The sequence below is a fragment of the Protopterus annectens genome, chromosome 1.part1 (genome assembly GCF_019279795.1).
Source record: "Protopterus annectens isolate FY-2018-M chromosome 1.part1, PAN1.0, whole genome shotgun sequence".
Classification (NCBI taxonomy): Eukaryota; Metazoa; Chordata; order Ceratodontiformes; family Protopteridae; genus Protopterus; species Protopterus annectens.
Window position 1 is genome coordinate 426,471,943 of NC_056726.1, and position 19,960 is coordinate 426,491,902.

Below are 19,960 nucleotides of genomic sequence, written 5' to 3' on the forward strand. Positions count from 1 at the left end.
AAGGATCGAACCAGAAAACGTCTTGCTGTGAGGCGGCAACACTAAACGCTGCACCACCGCAGCCACCCTCTCCAGTTGCATACTATGCAACTTTGATAAAGCCATTTAAACAGATAATGCTAAGTGGTTATCCTTGGAAAGAGGTACTTGTGTCTTGGTGGCTTACTTGAATAACAAGCAAATATAATAAACAAATATAATACAACAAAACAGCTTAAGACTGCACCCATTAGCAAAAAACATCTTCTTATACCTGACATAACATACACTGTCCTTCTACACTGTTTTTCTGGTCTTACCACAAAAATGAGATGTAATAGTGCTGCTGAAATGCTCTAGAGAATTTACAATAGCATAAGTGTTCCTACATATCCTCCGCATGCTTCAAGGTTCTGCAACACTGCAGCTGAAAGACTGGAAGGATCTCTAGTAGCATGCAGTCTCCTGTGCAGCTGGTGCATGTTGTGCTGTTGAAAGGGAAGGAGCTGCAGTGATGCTGCAGAACGGTTGAGGATGGTTTGCCTTCACAAGCATAGTCCCATGTATCCACCAACTGCTGCACCAGTAATGGGGATTAAGTAATGTTACAAGCTTAGTGGACGGAAGATAATTTGCAGTAGCATGTGTATGTGCACGTGTGGTCCTGTGCATCACTGTGTGCTTCAGTTGCTGTGTGGAGACAGGCTGTAATACTGACTGCTTCTCAGATTATGGTTTACCCAAGGCAGCTGGTATGCCATGTTGCTACCACCAGACTTGCATATTTAACCTCTCACCTGAAATGGGGCATAGAATAAGCCGCAGTGGTGCAGCGGTAGCATTGTTGCCTCACAGCAAGAGGTTCTCCCGTTTGATTCTTGGCTGGAGTGTGGGGAGTACCTTCTGTGTGGAGTCTGCATGTCCTCCATGTGGTTGGGTGGCATTCGAAAGACATGTGTAAATGGGCGTGCCTTCATTGAAGGTTGGACATCGAGCTGGCACCTTGGCATTCGTGAAAAATCTATTGCCAATCATTAGCGGACCGGAGTTCCACTGTGGTGACCCCTAACCGGGAAAAGCCGAAAGACAAACAGCAGCAACAACCTGAAATGGGGAACAGAAGCCCTGTCCACAATCCTTGCATAATGGAGAACTACCCCCAGCCACTCCCCTAACAATAAACACGAGCAACCAGAGGTAGATCAATCATGGGACTACAAACTCTTAATGCAGAACAGAAAGCAGAAACTATGCCAGGAGTCAAAATGATCAATAAACTATGAACCAAAATATGTGCGTGGTTACATGCTAGACACAATCATAACTACATTATGACCCCACCCCAAAACATCTGCAACTTTTCCTTTAAAATGTATTCACTACATGAAACAGCAACAATTCTGTGATTCAAATATAGTGCAGTTCCTTTCCAGTTTTAATTCATTGCTGTTCTACACATATGTCAAACATTTCTCACAGCACTGCTCGATTTTTCGGAAAATATTCTTCTTATTCAAGTACTTTCTTTGAAAAACAAACATTCCTTAACACACTATTCTGTTACTGGGGCTGGCAACAGAACTAAAACTAATTTCTGAGATTTTTTAGCTGTAAGCAGGTTTTACTCCTCCACTATAAAAATGAATTCTTGGCCATTACAGACTACATGCTTTGTTTTTAACAAGTCATTTCTTTGTGCTTCCAAGACAAAGTTCCTTCTACACATCAATCAGAAAAGTCAAGAACACATTCCTTTGCATCTTACTTGCCACATGCTTTAGGCATGCTCATCAAGCACGAGCCATGTTATACAGCCAGTTAGTCCTGGCACAGACACAATATGAATAGAAAGACGAGGAGATTTCAAAAAGCGTGTGTGTTTGTGTGTGTGTGTGTGTGTGTGTGTGTGTGTGTGTGTGTGTGTGTGTGTGTGTGTGTGTGCGCGCGCGCACGTGTGCACATATACATACACAGGAAAACATATATATTATATGCATCTATATTTATAGAAAGATATATGCATATATGCACACACACACACACACACACACACACACAAAGTGCCTTTGCCATCAGCTGATCCGAGTGCTGCTAAATATATTTGAATGCAAACATTCCATTTCCATACCATTTCAAGTAAAAGGGTTAACCTCTAGTTTTGAGGTCAAAAACAATGTTTATAAACAAAGACTAGCAGGCATTACACAAATGTAAAACCTGTATGCTTTTTAAGCACATTATAAACCGGGCTCACTGAAAGGCAACTTGTGTTATTGAAACCCAGTCACTTGATTCTCCAACCTCAGTCACATATCCCTGCACAGTTCATACTACACACGAAGAAAAAAAAAAGCAATGTCACCTTGAATACACAGCTGTTTACACCACAAAGTCAAGATTGCATCATTTTATTTCACTGTGGTTTGGGATTATGAACCGTGAATAACTCGCTGTACTCTTATTTACAATGGCATGACTCCAAAGAGCAATTTAAACACCAGCGTTATTGCAATATGATTATAGTACTGTGCAATGTATAACAAAAGGTTGGCTGCAAGTGAAAAATTCAAGGTAGAAACAGTGACATTTAAGAGTTCATCATTCACAAACTGCAATGTAGCCTCAAAAAGACATCTGTATTATGTTTTCAAATCAAATTTGTATTATGATTTACATTCTACTTTGACATAGTAATGATCAAATGTTGCAATCCAGGCTTAAAATGTCTAAGAGATGGAGAATAAAGTCATGAGAAAGAAAAGAAAGGTTAAAAAGATGAGAAATGAGATGCAATAAAAATAATAAGAAGAATACAGATGAAAGTCTCCTATAGTAAAGTTAACAATTATGTGTTTCCACAAAGTTCTTAAAATGCTTTGCTTTTATACATTTATTTCTTCTTCTTCTTTGCAGTTGCTCACAAGTTTGCTGTGTCTGGCACATTGTTATCCATCCCTTGCTCACCATTACAGAACAAAAGCCAGCTAAACTTGGGGAGGTGATGCAGAAGTTGTAGCACCAGAATGCTTGAATCAACAGAACTGCCATCATATCAAGGTAGATGGTGCAGATTTGCACTTGCTGTGTGATGTGAACAAAGCAGAAAAGGACTCTGCACAATCAGCCCTGTCCCGTAAGTATCTGTTTTAAAAATTGATGCCTGCAACTCTGATGCTTTACCTACAGGTCACTGGAGCAATGGGCACAAAGCCCTGTTCAGAACCCCGTTCCTCCAAGAGCTCTGCAGCTGTACAGCCAATGATCTGCTCTACTCAGGGCTAGCTCTTCTGATTCTAGAGTCCAATCCTGCTTACGGGTTAATGCCAGTGTCACAGATGATGGTCCTACCTCAGTATTGGCCAGCTGGCTATTTTTAAATAACGAGGTTCATAGGTAGGTACTAGGCTATTGGCCCTAGGGCCTATATAAGCCTAGCCAAAATGGTACCCTGGCTTTCGCCACCCAAGAAAATTATTTTCCTGTGCCCCTGTCTAGCGGAGCCACAGTGGTGATCCACGGGGTGAATTTCCTATTTCCCATCCAATCATCAAGATTTTTCTTGAAGAGTGCTAATGAGGAGCTTTGTTTTATATAGATAGGTAGTTTGTTCCAGTGTATGGGAAGTCTCTGGGACAGGAATCTATCCCTCCAGCATGTTCTATTTACTGTAGTGACAAGGTTTAAGCCCCTAGATCGTGTAGCTCGGAGGGATTGGGATTTCTTTAAGTGGAGCATGTCCAACAGCTCTGGGTTTGACATAGCTTTGTATGTTAGGCAGAGATCGCCTCTGAGTAGGGGATATGTGATGGAGTAAAGCTGGAGTTTTTTGAGACGGTCTGCATAGGGCATCTGTTTGAGGCTGGTAATCCTCTTTGTGAGGTATATCTTTGGCCTTTCCAGTTGTTGTAGATGTCTTATGAGGTACATACCAAAAGAGGCATTGTACTCTATGATGGGTCAAATGAGTGATGAGTATAGGTGAACAATGACCTCTTTTTTCCTGGATGAGAAACCTTTTGTGATGAGGTGTGCCACATAGAGGGATTTCCTGACTACTGTGGTGATATGAAGGAGAGACTAATGTCCACCTGTGTCCCAAGGTCTCTTATCACACTTTCGGTGTTAAGTGGACTACCACCTATGTGGTAGCTCATGGGTACAGAGTTTTTACCAAAGGGGATGACAATGCACCTTTTGGAATTGAGTTTGAGGCCATGGCTTTGACACCAGGCATCTGTCTCCAGAAGGCCCTTTTGTAGGATGTCCACATTGTTAGGAGTTTCGATTATGGCTCCTAGTTTGTAGTCATATGCAAACTTCGTTAGCCAAAGGCCTTCTGTGTTAGCCTGTACTTCAGAAAAGTAGATACCAAACAGGAGAGGACCCAGGATTGAACCCTGTGGTACTCCACTTCTTACTGGTCTGAAGTCGGATTTGGAGTCTGCTACTTTCACAGAGTGGGTTCTGTCAGTGAGCCACTTGGCAACCCATCATGTGACATTGGAATTTATACCTAGTTTAGTGAGTTTATCTATAATTCCAGAGTGGGGAATGGTGTCAAAAGCCTTGGCGAGATCTAGATAGGCTGTATTAAACAAAGGTGCCAAGCTAACACTGTAGTACAGAGAGTTAAGCATGCAAGCTTCTAATCAGCTTCTTCCTCTAGTTCTGGGTTTTATCCTCTCAGCCTCCAGGCACATAGATTAAGATGCTTAAAAAAAGGCAGTAGGCCAGGCTGCCTGTATGAAAATGATGATATACCCATTAGGATTACTTGGTAAAGAAACTATTAAAACAAAAATGTGCCTAATCACCTCCTAGAGAGCGTGATGTGACATAAGGTATTAAAATGAACAACACACCCCTCAGAAATCTATTATGAATATTACAATGGAATTATTTTCATTTTTATATTCTCAGATTACTAATTTTGGACTAAACTATACAGACTATATTAGCTGCCTATACGATGGAAATTAGCCAATTATTTACAACCATATTAATCAAAGGTTGAATGGTATACTGAATTTGGCAGAGTACTGTGTTAGCCCCACACTGCTGCCTCATCCAGCAATGTATTCCATGATCCCTATCAACCTTTGAATTAATCAGGATTTCTACCACAATCCATTCTCCACTCTGTGCCGCATAAAATTTAAGGTTTTCTGTCAAGTCACTGAGGACTAAAATTAGTTAATAGTAACATACATTTAGGTTTCAGACTTCAAATCCTTCAGAAAAAGCATGCTAGCACAAATCCTGTTATTCTGGTAACTTTCTAAGTTTATAAGAGAAACATTTAAAATCTGTCCCTATTTTTTAGGCCTTTGTCTCCCCATTACTTTAAGCTTTGTCCAGATTTCTTGCACTAACAGATTGAGATGTTTGGATCATACAACCCTAAGGCATAAATAAACCTGATTCTGGACATTTCTCTGTGTCTCTCATTTTTTTGTCTCCCTCCTCTCTTTAGCAAAACTTTTTCGCTGAAGAATAGTCAAAGAAATGAAACTAATACCATATTAGTTTTCTCGCAGTTTCTGTATTTAGTAGTCGTTGTGGTAAGAATCGCTTGTGGGTAGTACTGTTCGTTATGAAAACGGCTAAATGTGTCAATTTCTTCATTGTGCTACTTGCCTTGAAAGGGCATTTATTTATTATTTATGCATTTTATTTTACATTTGTTAACCGGGAAAGTCAGACTGGATACAGGTCCATTTTCAGAAGAGGCCCCAGGAGAAAAGTTCCAAATGTACAAAAACAAGTGCAAATACAATGACATTATTACAGTGAGTTATCACAAAACTGAGATTTGTTTAATGATATGTACACACAAGTACATGTTTTTCTCACATATACACAGCAAAGTTTGGAAGCAAGTAGCGGAGAAAGAAATAAAGATTTCATCTGAAAAAGGAAAACACATATATTAAGGTGGTTATCATACATGGTGTAGTGTTAACTTTAAATCTTTCCAGTAAGTGGGTGATGCACAGAATTTTAAACAGTCAGAGTTTTATTCTTGCAATGAGGTTCTCATTTATTAATTATGTCTGAGTGGGGGTTAGCCAGGGTTTGTACAGGGACAAAGCCACTGCATTTTTAGGTATTTCCTAAGGGATTTTTTTTAATTTGGATAAGGAGGGGTCAGTGGTGAGTTCAGCAGGAAGTAGGTTCCAGTTTTTACTGGCAGAGTTGGAGAATAGTGATTCACCAGCTGAATTGTTGGTTTTAACAGTTTGCACTAGCAATTTTTTGGAAGAGCGAAGGGATTTTTGGTTACTGTAGGGGGTAATACTATTTTTCAATATGGGTGTACTGTCTGGTTGGTAGAGGATTTTGTGAACAACTATTAGTTGGTTATATTGCAGCTGATAGGGTAAGTTCAAGCCAGTCTAACGACTGAAGGTTAAGGCAGTGATGGATTCTATAAAGCTGATCCTGTGGCAAATCTGGCAATATTATTGTAGCGCCTAGTAAATTTATTGAGGTTTGATTTGCTTAGGTTTACGAAGATGAGTGAGCATAAAGAAGGGTTGATAGCAGATATGTACGGGCAATAACAGTTCTAGCAGATGGGGTTAGGAATGGTTTAATCCTGTATAAAGAGCCCAATTTTTTTATTAACTGTTTTAATAGCTTTGTCTATGTGAGCATCAAACATGAGGTTGCCGATGATCACTCCCAGTAGTTTAGTACTAGGTTCTGGGGAAATTATGGTACCATTGTCAGATATTATGGTGAGAGGTGGTGAGGGGACCTTGCGAGTGGGGGAGAAGAGTAATAGTTTGGTTTTATTTGGGTTTAATAGTAGTTGGCGACCAGTGAGCCAGTTCTCTTCTTTGCCGAAAGTGATTTGGGACAAGGATTGTAAATCTGTGGGGGGGGGGTGGCAGAGCAGATTAGGTTTGAGTCATTTGCATACTGAATACAAGTTGCATCAGGGATGACTTTGTACAGGTCATTAATAAATATGGAGAATAGGAGGGGACCTAATATAGATCCCTGTGGGACTCCAAGGGCGACTGGTAAAAGGGACGATAAGTTATTCTTCCATAGTACAGCTTGTTGTCTGTCACTTAGGTAAGAATGAAACCAGGTAATTGCTAGGTTATCTATGGAGAGTGATTTTAATGTGTTTAAGAGTAGCTGGTGATTTACCATATCAAATGTCTTGGATAGGTAAGGAAAGAGGGTTGAGGAGAGCTTGTTGTCAGTATGGTTTTGATTTATTGTATGGGAGAAGCTGAGAAGGGCTGAGGTTGTACTATGGCAAGGTCTAAATCCATGCTGGGAGAGTGTTTTGATTCAGATAGGCAAGAAATTGCTTGTGGATACATTTTTCCATTATTTTAGCCAAGGGAGACAGAATGGCTATAGGCCTATAATTTGAAAGTTCAATGGAATCTCCCCCTTTATGAAGAGGAACAATGTGGGAGATTTTCCAGATGTGGGGGATACAGGCTTCGTGGATAGTTCTATTGATTAAAATTGATATGGGGTATGGTATTTCATTAGCGGCTTTTTGGAGATATTCTGCAGGTAGTAGGTCTGCTGAAAGGGTGGTGGGTTTCAGTTTAAGTAGGGACTTCATAAAAGATGTTGGTACTGGATCAAGCTTAAAGCGGATCTTATTATCAGGTGTGGGGTTGGTGGTGCTTGGGGTATAGCGAGATAGCTTACTGTCTAGGGATTGCACGGTTTCTATAAAGAAAGTGTTAAAGGTGTTAGCAACAATTTTAGGAGGTGTAAAGGATTTTAAACAGGTGTGCAATATTCTTATCTGCAGCAGCTAACTAGTCTTCATAGTACCAGTAACACGATAGCACTGAGAACGAGCCACATCTCTCAATCTCCAAGCCTTAAAAACTGTAGCACTAGCCTTAAAAAAAATCATAACAGAGAGGTACTTTCTTATTTTTCACAATATCACAATAGAAGGGATTAATATAACTAGATAAGATTGCTACTACTTAGGAAATTAGAGGTCAGGAAATCTGGAAAGCAGGGTGTCTGTCAAGAAATTCAATATTAGAGTACTTCTCAGGTATTTTCAATAATTCTGAAAGCTAACACATCTCTGAACTATACTTCCTAAAATGCTTTAAGTTTCACTGTAGATATTATCCCATTCTACGGTATTTAAACTCTGTTTTACCCAACACCACATGCCCCCGCAATACAGAAATATACTACAACACGAAGACAAACCAAAAGCTTAAAAACTAAATCTACTTATATAATTATTTCTTAACATCTCTTAAAAATTAATAATAACTTGTATTTAAACTAAAAGACAAATGATAAACACAAAGAGAAAGTGTGGACTACGTTATCTCAAAAAAAGTGGAAGAATACATAGTGAAACAAACAAAAACCTAAATAACAACAAAAAGATAACACAACACAAAACTAAGAGCATTGTATAATAGCAATAAGCCACGACTGGGTGTGGGTAATGCTGGATTTACCCACAATTGGCTTTGTTTGGTCACTTGGGCTTCACCCTCATGACCAAACCACTCCAACCGTGGGTAAATCCAGCATTACCAACACCCAGCCGTGGGTTATTGCTATATTATACAATGTCGTCTCCAAAAAGACGAGAAACGTATACCCCGATTGGCCAATCCAACCAGCGTGCACATTGTAAATCCAAAATAACCTAAGTTACAAGTCCGGCCATTTAGAAATCATGCAGCCTGAAATCTGTGTGAAACCTTTGCCATTTAACTCACGTACCCTAGCTCTCCTCCAAAGCAGTCCAAATATAATGTGTAATATGAATTTAATCACCCTCAGAAGTGTTACAATAGCACACAGCAAAACAAGCTTCCGCTGTTGTAATCCGTGCTGCACTTTCATATCACCGTAGATGAATGTAACTTGCACTTTTCCAGCTTAAACTTCATAAAATTAACTGTCTTCCCTATTTATTTCAGAAATAGAAAACGAGGGAGGAAAGGCAGTTTCCGTTTAATCTTTCTGTGCAATTTCTCTACCACTTCTATACGTGTCATGTTGTTGTATTTCATTTTTTATTTGTTAATTTTATCTTTTACCTGCTATTTAAAGATATTAAACAGCACAACTAAAAGCTACATTCACCGAATTTCAAACAGGAAGCCATAGAGATGGGTTTTTTTTCATGCCGATGTGCTAAGTGTTCACTTATCATTGTGTGAGTGGAGGGAGGAATAACCATAGTTGACGGTTCATTTGCACCTAAGAATGTGAATTGTTTTAAATTTAATTACATGCTTAGCTGTCAGAGTTTACTGAATTAAACCAAAGAATGAATAAGCCAAAGTTTTTCTTAAGAAATCAGAAGAGTGGTGGACTTGGTAGCTAGAAACACAGCATCATAACTCACGCTGCTTCTTTATTTACTTGTTTAGACTGGTGTACATTTCCTTTATTGCAGGAAACGTGTGCAGCTATGAAGCAATCAGCTTTTGATTTTGAACATAGCTAAGCCAAGTTAGTAACTTCCAAAGCACAACTTGTTTTGCTTAGAAATAACACAGCAGCTTAGCAAGAGCCATTGGATTGTTATAGCAGCATATCGCGGTTGATCCTGTTAAACAAATACAATGCATGAATCAGGGCAGCTCAAATGAATCGGTAAGATCTCAGCCTGAAAAGTGGGCCAGCACAGAAAATTTAAAAATGTATACAGGTACAAATTTTGAAATCATCTTGAAACTAACCAGATAGCAAGTTCATTAACTGCAAACATAGCTGAAACATATATGTAAAATTGAGCACACTACACTGTAGGATATCTACAAGTACTATTTTTTACTATAGCCATTTTTCGTTAATGTGCTGTGAATATTACACTCTTTCTTGCTCAGTGTGTGTTTGTACACTGGGATTGTCCCTTGCAGAATCACTAGAAAGTACAGCTAGCACAATGAACTATCGTTATAAAAAGATAAATATATTCTAAGTAACAGCCTGTGCTTATAAGTGCATAACATCTGCTCATTACATTAAATTTTTTTGAGCAATTGCTTGTTGTGCATCCTCAAGAGAAAAAATATATATACAAATAAATATATATATATGTATAATACAATGTCACACCCTATTGTTTGCAATATAATTCTCAAACGTTCAAGACAAAACAGAGGGGCTGTGGCTCACTACGTCAAAGTGTGGGCTATTCTATCTCATAAAAAGTGGAAGAATACAAAGTAAAGCAAACAAAAACCTAAATAACAACAACACAAACATAATACAACACAAAACTAACATCATTGTATAATAGCAATAACCCCCACGACTGGGTGTGGGTAATGCTGGATTTACCCATGGTCGGCTTTGTTTGGTCACTCGGGCTTCGCCATCGTGACCAAACCACACCAACAGTGGGTAAAATCCAGCATTACCCACACCCAGCCGTGGGTTATTGCTATATTATCCTACTCTCCATTTGTCTGGACAGTCATAGAAATAGGTAGGTTTACCAATTCTTAGTATAATTGTTGTCAGCAGTCAGTACCTCAGAAGTTTACTTACATATGCACCTCACTTTTCTTGTGGCATCAGCCACTACTCTCATAAAGCTGGATGCTTTAACTTACTTGGAATGCCTTCTGTCCCCATCACTTTTTTCTCCTCCCTTATCCCTCACAGGCCACCCCTCTATGTTTGCAGCTTTCCTTGCATAACATGACTTTTTTTTGCATGAAATCACAAACACCACTCAGATAATTGGGCTGTGAGTTGCACTATGTCTAACACAAGAACAGTACCTCTCTGTCATGATTTGCACATCGGTGCTAAATTTGTCAGTGAACAAGCAATTCTTTCTCATCACGTCAGTCACAAACATGCTAAACAGGACCAGCTCCAGAAAACAGCCATGAACAATGCTCAACAGATTTTCTCACGTTACCCCACCACCACCACCAAAAAAAAGTCACCTTTCTGCTTCTGGACAGTCAGCAATTAAAGGATGTGGGCCCATCCCTACATTCTTTAATTTTTCTACCAGCATCTTATGAATGACTATGCTATAGGACTTGTATAAGGGGTATCCCTATGCATTTGATGCATCTGGACTTCTCTATCACAGAAGAGGATTAGGAGGGACAAGACACAATTGCTGCTACTGCTTAAAGCCATGATGCCAGCCATCGACATGAGAATCATTATTTAAGAACTCCGCCAGCCTGCCTGAGTTGAGACTAGTGAGTCTGTTGCTCCACATACACTTCTCCATAACTTTGTCTGCAATGGAGGTATGACAAATGGGCCTATTAATGTCCAGCTCCTAGCTACATTTAACTATGCCACCATCTGCCAGTCCTGCAACATTGCTTCAACTTCTAGTGCACAGCACGTGAAGGCAAATGTTCAGGAGGTGGGGTTCCAATTTGACTTACAAGACTGACAGAAGACAAGTAGGTATTGGTAAAAGATGTGACTTTGGTGTTATGGGATGCCACACTGCCACTGCTTAAATGATGTGTAACCATGAGACTCAATGCTGCAGGCTACCCTAGTGATTTTTGCAGCTTCAGAATATGCACATGCCACTGACCAAGAAAGGCAGAAATGTGCAATCCTGGAATGAAGAGATGGTCATTTGATGGTAGGGATAAAATAATACATGTCTTGGACAGAAAATGTTCTGAAAGTGTTCAGTCTGTGGCTTGTTGATGCAGCTGATATGGCCCTTAAGAAGCAAAGCTGTTGCACTGGATGGCTCTTACAGACATGGAGCTCTATTTTCATTAACAGAGTGCGCCTCTGTCCACATGTGTGCCACTTTGTGCCACGTCAGATCCAAAGTAAGGGGTGGAGACAGCTTCATGGCAGCTGGCGCTCTTCAGGTGTGGGAGCTATCACCAGCATGTTGCAAACAGAAGTGGTTAAGTATTGTGCAGAGTTTGTGGGGGCTAATAAAAAGGGGGCTTCAGTTAATTTTTATTCTTTAAGATCTACCTTGTAGGATGTTACCTTACTTGTTAATGTAATTAATGTTTACTCACTGAACAGTTTCAAGCTGTACTCAAAGATGAGGTTGCAGACAAAGCAGGATAACTCTTTATACCATGAAAATGTTAAATTGTCTGCTTGTCACTCCTTCTAATGCTGCATATAAAACCTCAAAAAAGACTGAAATCATCAGCCATCTTGTTTTACTGTAAAGCATATGTTTTTCAGGGTCACCACTGTCATTTAGTACATGCAAACAACACATGTACTTTGGAAAGGTCGCTATCTTTGCTATGTTATACATGGAATGCTAATTAATTAGAGCTCTGTTGGAGACAATGTACTCTAAAACAACCATTAATAGTAGTCGTTAATATGGGGTGATTCTGACTTACTTTATGTTCATAGGTAGGTACTTGGCTATTGGCCCTAGGGCCTATATAAGCCTAGCCAAAAATGTACCCTGGCTTTCGCCACCCAAGAAAATGATTTTCCTGTGCCCCATTATGGTTAATTACAATGTTCCTAGTTTTACACATGCCAAGAAAAGAGAAAGCTTTCACTTTAGGATAAAGAATAAATTGTCAAATCCAGTTTTTTGGAAAAGACATACATGGTACAGTCTTAAAGGAAATTCTCCAAGAGCAAATGTTTTCCCCATTCATATGCCAGCTAAGTAATAGAATAAATGTTAAACTAGCCCTTATTCTACTTATTAAAAACACTGAATAGCTGGTTAATAAGGTACTTATGGACATAAAAAGGAGTAGTTCCCATGGGTGGAGGCAGTACCAGACTCATGTTCTGTCCTTCCCCCGGAAAAAAAAAATCTGAAGTACAGTTTTCCCTAAGCCATTTGATGACAAATGGGGATGGCAGAGAACGCATCATTCTGTGGTAAAAGTGGAATGCTCTGCTGCAGATATGGATAGACTATTTTTCCGGGGTAAGACATAACACAGGTAAGAAAATTAGGCTCTCCAGGATTTTAATATGGCCTTGATTCTTGTGGATCACTGCTGCACTACCCATATCAAAGCGCTTCACTCTATATATTACTACCCAGTGCAGTAGTCATCACAGGTTGGACTGCTTTTTTACAACCTATGCACTTAACCATACAGGAGGATGTTGAAAACCTTTTCTGCGTTACTGCCAGACCATGCACCATTCATAGGATACAATGGCATTGGTCACCCAATGTTCTATTATTCTGGTAACTTATGTGATGATCCCCCCTCTGGGCCTGTAATCAAGGAGCCTGAATCCTCACCGCTGACACTGGTGAGGGACGTTCATGTGGAACAAAGACAGGTTACACACAGTATTTCCAGATGCAGCTCTCTGTATCAAGCACAATTTTTCCTTAAAAGCACCCATGGAACACTCTGTCCAGGGCCTGGATTTCCCCTCTCTCTAGGCCCCCCAGTAAGACTCCCCACTGGCACAGCTATAGAGTTGTCCTCAGTCAAATGTCCCAGGCCAAGTCCTCCACCACTCACTGTGTGAAACAAGTGCTCTTTTTCCCTGCTCCAAGTAACTGACACTCACACAGTCACTCACACAGTCACTTTGAAATTTGATTTTCACACACACACATACCTAGGAAATGCTGACAAAGATTTACTAGCTATGCTCCTCTTCACAGACTATAAGGTAGATACTGCCACCAGGACACTCCAAAACCAGCTACTCTAAGGCTCTTACAAGGGTACCCAATTATATATTAAGACTAATGCAAATGGTAGTGTTTGACCAATGCAGTAAGGCTTTCAGGAATGGCCACATTGTCACTAACTAAATATAAGTATTTTCAAAGGTTAAAATATTCTCAAAGACCAGCCACAATAAAGGTTTAAATACATTTAATAACAAAAAACATGAAGCTACTACATATCTATTTACAATAAACACCAGAGTTTCAATTACAGGAAATATTAAAATAACACAGATGAATAGATTCATACAGAAAACAGTACTTAACTAATCTCCCTGTATTTTCCTGACTAATATAAAGAATTACTGTTCCCTGGTTACTTAGTAAAGCAAAGCAAGATAAAGTAGGTGATCCTTCTATGTCAGGTTCCAAAAAAACAGACTGCTGTAAGACATCTCAAAATTTGTATTAAAACATCAATTCCATACTGGATTACAGAATGACATCACATATCTGGTCATCTGACTTCTGGTTCCCATACTACCCCTGAACCAGAATCTCATACATATGTGTTACCATACACACACACAGAGCTTTGCTAAGATGCGTTATAGCATCTGGAAGCTATAAAACCATTTCAACACTTCCCACCCTTCCAGGGCAGCAATTAGTTCACTGCTAAGGACGATACAGCAGGATTCCTAGTCCTTGTTTACACAGACATTGTGTATATGGCAATATTCAGACCTGTGAGATATAATCTTTATGGATGATACCAAGTAATTTAAGTTCAAACTATATTTCAAAGTTAACTGGATTGAAATTAACTTCTTCTCTTCCAGTATCCTCTGTTACAATATATTTATTTCAATAGTTACCACACAGTTTGACATACAAGTATACTTTCTTCTCTGTCCAGCAGGACCCACTGTTGGTACATTTTTTTTTTTTTTTTTTTAACACAAGCAACTTTACAAATACATTTTCAGCATAAGCATCTGTACAAATCAGTTTGATATACAAATGATATACAATTCTTTACAAAACTCCAGCTAGCTATGCTGGCATATGTTACACGTCTACTGCTCTGCTTCTCCTGGCATAGCTGGCAATACCACACACCATCACAACTTAATCTTGTTCAAGCCACATCAATTATTTGTAGAGGGCTGGCAACATCTGGAGACTGGGGTGAGTGCACAATAAGTAGTTGTTAAGATTTGTGTCACTGGGGGAAGCTAAGAGCTTGATACGAAGCACAAAGGTTGAAGAATATCAATACACGTCAAATGACATGCTTAAGCTGTTTTGCAGGCCATGTCAGACCAGGCACCAACCAAACAGAATGAGGTGGTAAATACTTATAAAAGACAATGTTAGACCACATATAGGATGCAAGGTATCATAATACATAGATTTATGCAAGAACATTTCAAAACTTCAGAGTAATCTTTTGGTCAGTCTTTTGGATGGAGATGAAAAACTTAAGGTGTACCGCCTGTAACTGGTGGTGGGGGTGGGACCAAAGTCAGTCATCTACAGGAGATTGCAAATAATTTTCACAACTGCATCAAAGGCATCCAGGTTGCACCACACATTCTGAAGGAGGAAAGCAAAATGAGGTAGAAAGTGATTTACCATTTCTCTTAGAGGGCAAAGGTAACTCCGTGCTGTGACAATTTTCTTGGCAAGGGGTTATGACAATCAGTTACTAACTCACAAAAGCAATTTTCCAAATGGGCTTGTTCTGGACCTGTACAAACAGCTCTTTGAGCAGCAAGTTTAACTATATGGCCAGCAAGGAAATGGTTAACTAGCAGTCTTTTTTTAAGCAAGAATAATGGTGGTCTTCAAGTCTGGCAAGGATAGGACACTACTGTACTTACTTACTGTCCTACATTTTATACACATTAAGATTAAACTATTGAAATTCTGGCAGGGAGGCCATGCTCCCAGTCATGCAGTCTCTGATTATACCTTTTTTCACTTTGCAGCCTAAGGTTAAAGCATAGCTATGTTTTACTATCGTAACTTGCAGCAAGACGTCTGAAATATTTTCACAGAACAGAGATATGTTTTTATCATAGTTTGCAAAGAAGCAATGTCTGAAATAATTTTACTTGAGATTCCTCCTGACACTTTTGCTTTAGCAATCTACTTAACGATTGGACTACTGTCCCTCATCCATCTGTAACATAGACGGCAAACAGGAGGGGTAGTTCATTTAGACGCTTTATTACACAGAAACACATCAGGATGGACAGCAGCATCATAAAATAGAAACAAACTGATTTTAACAGACAGATTTTACATAAATACATGCTTACATCTCAACAGCATACTACAAAATGGCAGTCAGGCTCGCATCTGCTCAGTATTTATACACTTGTGCAAGCCCTTGGATAGCTTCTTAAAGGTACATACACACACATTGATCTACAACTACCACAGCTAAAGGTAAACAGCAATGTTTGCTTTCCACTCCTTTCAGTAATTAGGTAGGACAAAAGAGGGGCTCCCCTTGCCACTGTTACAAATCTCATTCACAGGTGGTTAGGGATGAAAACGAGACCTTGGTGCTGGTGGAGGGGATGTGGGACACACTGATGCTTTCTCATCCTCAACTTCTCATTAGTATCTATCGAGTGAATATCTTTGTTACAGATTTGTATTGATCTATGTCTAATCACAGTCTAACATTAAACAGTATTCTTATTACAGTCCATCCTGCTTGAATGCTTATAGCTTGCAAAGGAGGATAAAGGTTTAGGTACCTGGAGTTATTTGTAGTAAGAAGCTTTAAACAATAAGATATAGGAATATGAATGTCTTGAAAGACATGATTCGAAGGGACCTGGAATCATGGTCCATGGTTTTCATAGGTTCATAGGTTCATACTAGGCTATCTGCCCAAGGGCATTTATAAGCCTAGCCCAGAGTTTTGTGGCTTTCGCCACCCCTTTAGTTTGGAGGATACTATGCCCATTATTTTGCTGTGCCTCTGTCAAGCAGTGACACTGAGATAATCCCTGGGGTATATCTGCGATCTCCCATCCATTGGTCAAGATTTCTCTTGAACAAAGCCAGCGAGGTGCTCTGCCTCACATGTACCGGGATTTTGTTCCACAGCATAGGGAGTCTCTGGGTGATGAATCTGTCCCTCCAGCACGTTCTATTAATAACAGTGTCAAGGTTTAAGTCTCCCGCCGCCCTTGTAGTTCTGAAGGATCTAGATTTTTTGAGGTGAAGCATGTTCATCAATTCTGGGTTTGACATGGCCTTCTATGTCAGGCACAGGTCACCTCTGAGCAGACGGTAAGCGACTGAATAGAGCTGGAGTTCCTTCAGTCGGGCAGCATAGGACATATTTTTGAGACCCTTTATCCTTTTGGTGAGGAACTTTTGGGGATATAGGATGCAAGGTATCATAATACATAGATTTATGCAAGAACATTTCAAAACTTCAGAGTAATCTTTTGGTCAGTCTTCTGGATGGAGATGAAAACCTTAAGGTGTACCGCCTGTACTGGTGGTGGGGGTTGGACCAAAGTCAGTCATCTACAGGAGATTGCAAATAATTTTCACAACTGTACCATTCCCATTACCTCTTACTTTAGGCCTGCTCCATAATCATTTCACTGTATCATTCCCATTACCTCTTACTTTAGGCCTGCTCCATAATCATTTCACTGCACCATTCCTATTACCTCTTACTTTAGGCCTGCTCCATAATCATTTCACTGCACCATTCCCATTACCTCTTACTTTAGGCCTGCTCCATAATCATTTCACTGCACCATTCCCATTATCTCTTACTTTAGGCCTGCTCCATAATCATTTCACTGCACCATTCCCATTACCTCTTACTTTAGGCCTGCTCCATAATAATTTCACTGCACCATTCCCATTACCTCTTACTTTAGGCCTGCTCCATAATAATTTCACTGCACCATTCCCATTACCTCTTACTTTAGGCTGCCTTATGTCTGACTTACCAAATTCTTGCTAATTTATCAACAAAAGAGTTTAGCTTCCATTTACTGTGACATAAACCTCTAAAACTTGCCAAGGTGCGCCTGTACACTTGGACATGAAGAGAAAGTAAATACTAAATAGTGCTCTCATTGTACTGTCTTCTGTATGCAAAACCCTCTTCTACAGTCTTTTGTTACTTCAAGAATATCCTTCATAGGTTTGTCCTTTATCAGTTCTCTGGGAGTCCTTTCTCCACACTGTCTTTGCTTTACAATTTCCTTAGCTTCGTGCCTTACCCAGGTGTCCTCTATTTTCTTCCCCGTTTTTCTCTTCAGATTTAGTCTACCATAAAAAATTCACAAAAGCACTGAATGTACAACATGGTCACAAAGAGAACACCAAATCACTCTGAAAAAACATTGAAATGACTGATAGGAAAGCTTGTACCGCACGCTTTCAAATAGCAAGGCAATATGAAATAATGACACATTGTAATAAAAGCTTCAGATGTTTTACTTTTAATTAAAACAAATTAAGTTTCACATCTGATTCTTAATATTTTTAAGCATTCAAAACTGTAGTCTCATTGACTGTCAACATATTGGTGTTAAAGTTTAACTTACGTGTAAAGTATGGTTCTCTCCAATGTTCAGCCAGGGTCAAAGCCCAGCAAGTATGGATATCAACAGATTATCAATCTGCCAGTGTTCCCTGGAAAAAGAAAAAAAAAATGTAAGTCTGGTTTCACAACATCAACAATGGCATCATGCTGTTAATTCACTTTGCTAACCCATCCCAAGCGGCCCAAACCTACAAGAGTTGCTCTTGGTTTAACTGACTTAGGCTTTACACCAGAGTAAGTCACTTACACAAAGAGCATGTCTTTCGGAATATAGCCCCCAAGCATAACTCAGTAACCTCAGAGACTGTTCAAATCTCAGTGTCCCTAGTCCCCATAGTGACACTGTAGGTGCCCAATACATACATTAAATGAGAAAATCTGTCAACATCAAACCATATTGCTGGTTTAGGAATGTATACACGTGTGGGTATGTATGAATACTTATCTCTCTCTCTCTCTCTCTCTCGTACAGACACTCAACAGCATGCTTTATCTAATTCAGGCTCTAGCCCCCTGAGATCCTATCCTGGTACTCAATGGGCCAAGATACAGAAAATAAGCTTGGATGGAATACCAGTCTACCACCGGACACAGACACAACACACACACAGACACAACAGCCACAACACACACAACACTGCAGACACAGACACAACACACACAACACACCTGCTTTATCCAATTCAGGCTCCAGCTCCCCTGAGATCCTACTGGTACTCAGTGGGCCAAGATACAAAATATAAGCTTATATGGAATACCAGTCTACTACCACTGGACAAACACACAGGAGACACACATGGCACGGAAAACAAATGATGGGTTCACCAACTCACTTCCACCATGACTTTGAGATGCAAGAGGAAACCTGATCACTTGGCAAAAACCCATACAAATAATAAAAGAGAAATAGCTTACTGTACAACCAAAAATAATAAAAGTGCTGTAAAACCAACAAAAATATTTAATACCCATAAAAAGATAAAACAAAAAACATAGTAAGTGCTTTTGTCAAACCCACAAGGGCAATGGAAGGAGTTACATACTTCACATAGAAGGTACCTTTAACTAAAACAAGAAACAATGAAAAACAAAACATTTGATAAAAACACTTAAAAGTGATGGTGCGTCTCCCCCCAACTGAGAACCATACACTCAAGTGTTTACTATTTAGAAGGTAAAGTTCTAACATTATGGACAGTCTCCACATTTTCATCCATCACCTTCAATATACGTTGACTGTTTCACCAGACACACATTTTCATCCATCATCTTCAATATAAGTCGACTGTTTCACCAAACAAAGATTAACTTCTAAATTACTCACTGGCACAAAGAATGCTACACACCACAACAATTGTAATATGACCCACATTGACTCAACTCCAACAACCGTAAATGCTGAAGCAAATGCAGAATAAATCAGATGGAGTTATTTAACATGAAATGTAGATCACAGGCATTTCTTTGGACCACATGATGAGTAAATAGTCATTTCTAAAATCCAGTTTAAAATGCTCGGTTAGCATCCTACTATGAATTATGCATTGTAAAAATCACCTTGTGGTGCATGGAGATCAGTGATTATACTCTGATATCAGGAAAAAGATAAATTAGTTAAGTGCTCCTAAAGCACAAGACTTCATCTTAACAAATGTTAACCACTCCCTGCTTCACTTAAGGTCAGGTCTCATGCTAGGCAGGCAAACCTGCCAGTACTGACCCGGACACGACAGTAGCAGAGTAAAAACATTTGTTTCTGCCTGCTGTCTGTGCCAGTA

At 39.5% G+C, this 19,960-nt stretch overlaps 1 protein-coding gene across 3 annotated transcripts in view; it reads right to left on the minus strand.

The window, feature by feature from the left end:
• The window catches only part of CSDC2 (cold shock domain containing C2), a 966,239-nt gene that overhangs the window by 577,213 nt on the left and 369,066 nt on the right, over window positions 1–19,960 (minus strand). For all 3 annotated transcript variants that reach the window (XM_044075637.1, XM_044075645.1, XM_044075654.1), the window contains exon 2: window positions 18,184–18,271. The gene's annotated coding sequence lies outside the window, so the exon portion shown is untranslated. The remainder of the gene's footprint in view (window positions 1–18,183; window positions 18,272–19,960) is intronic.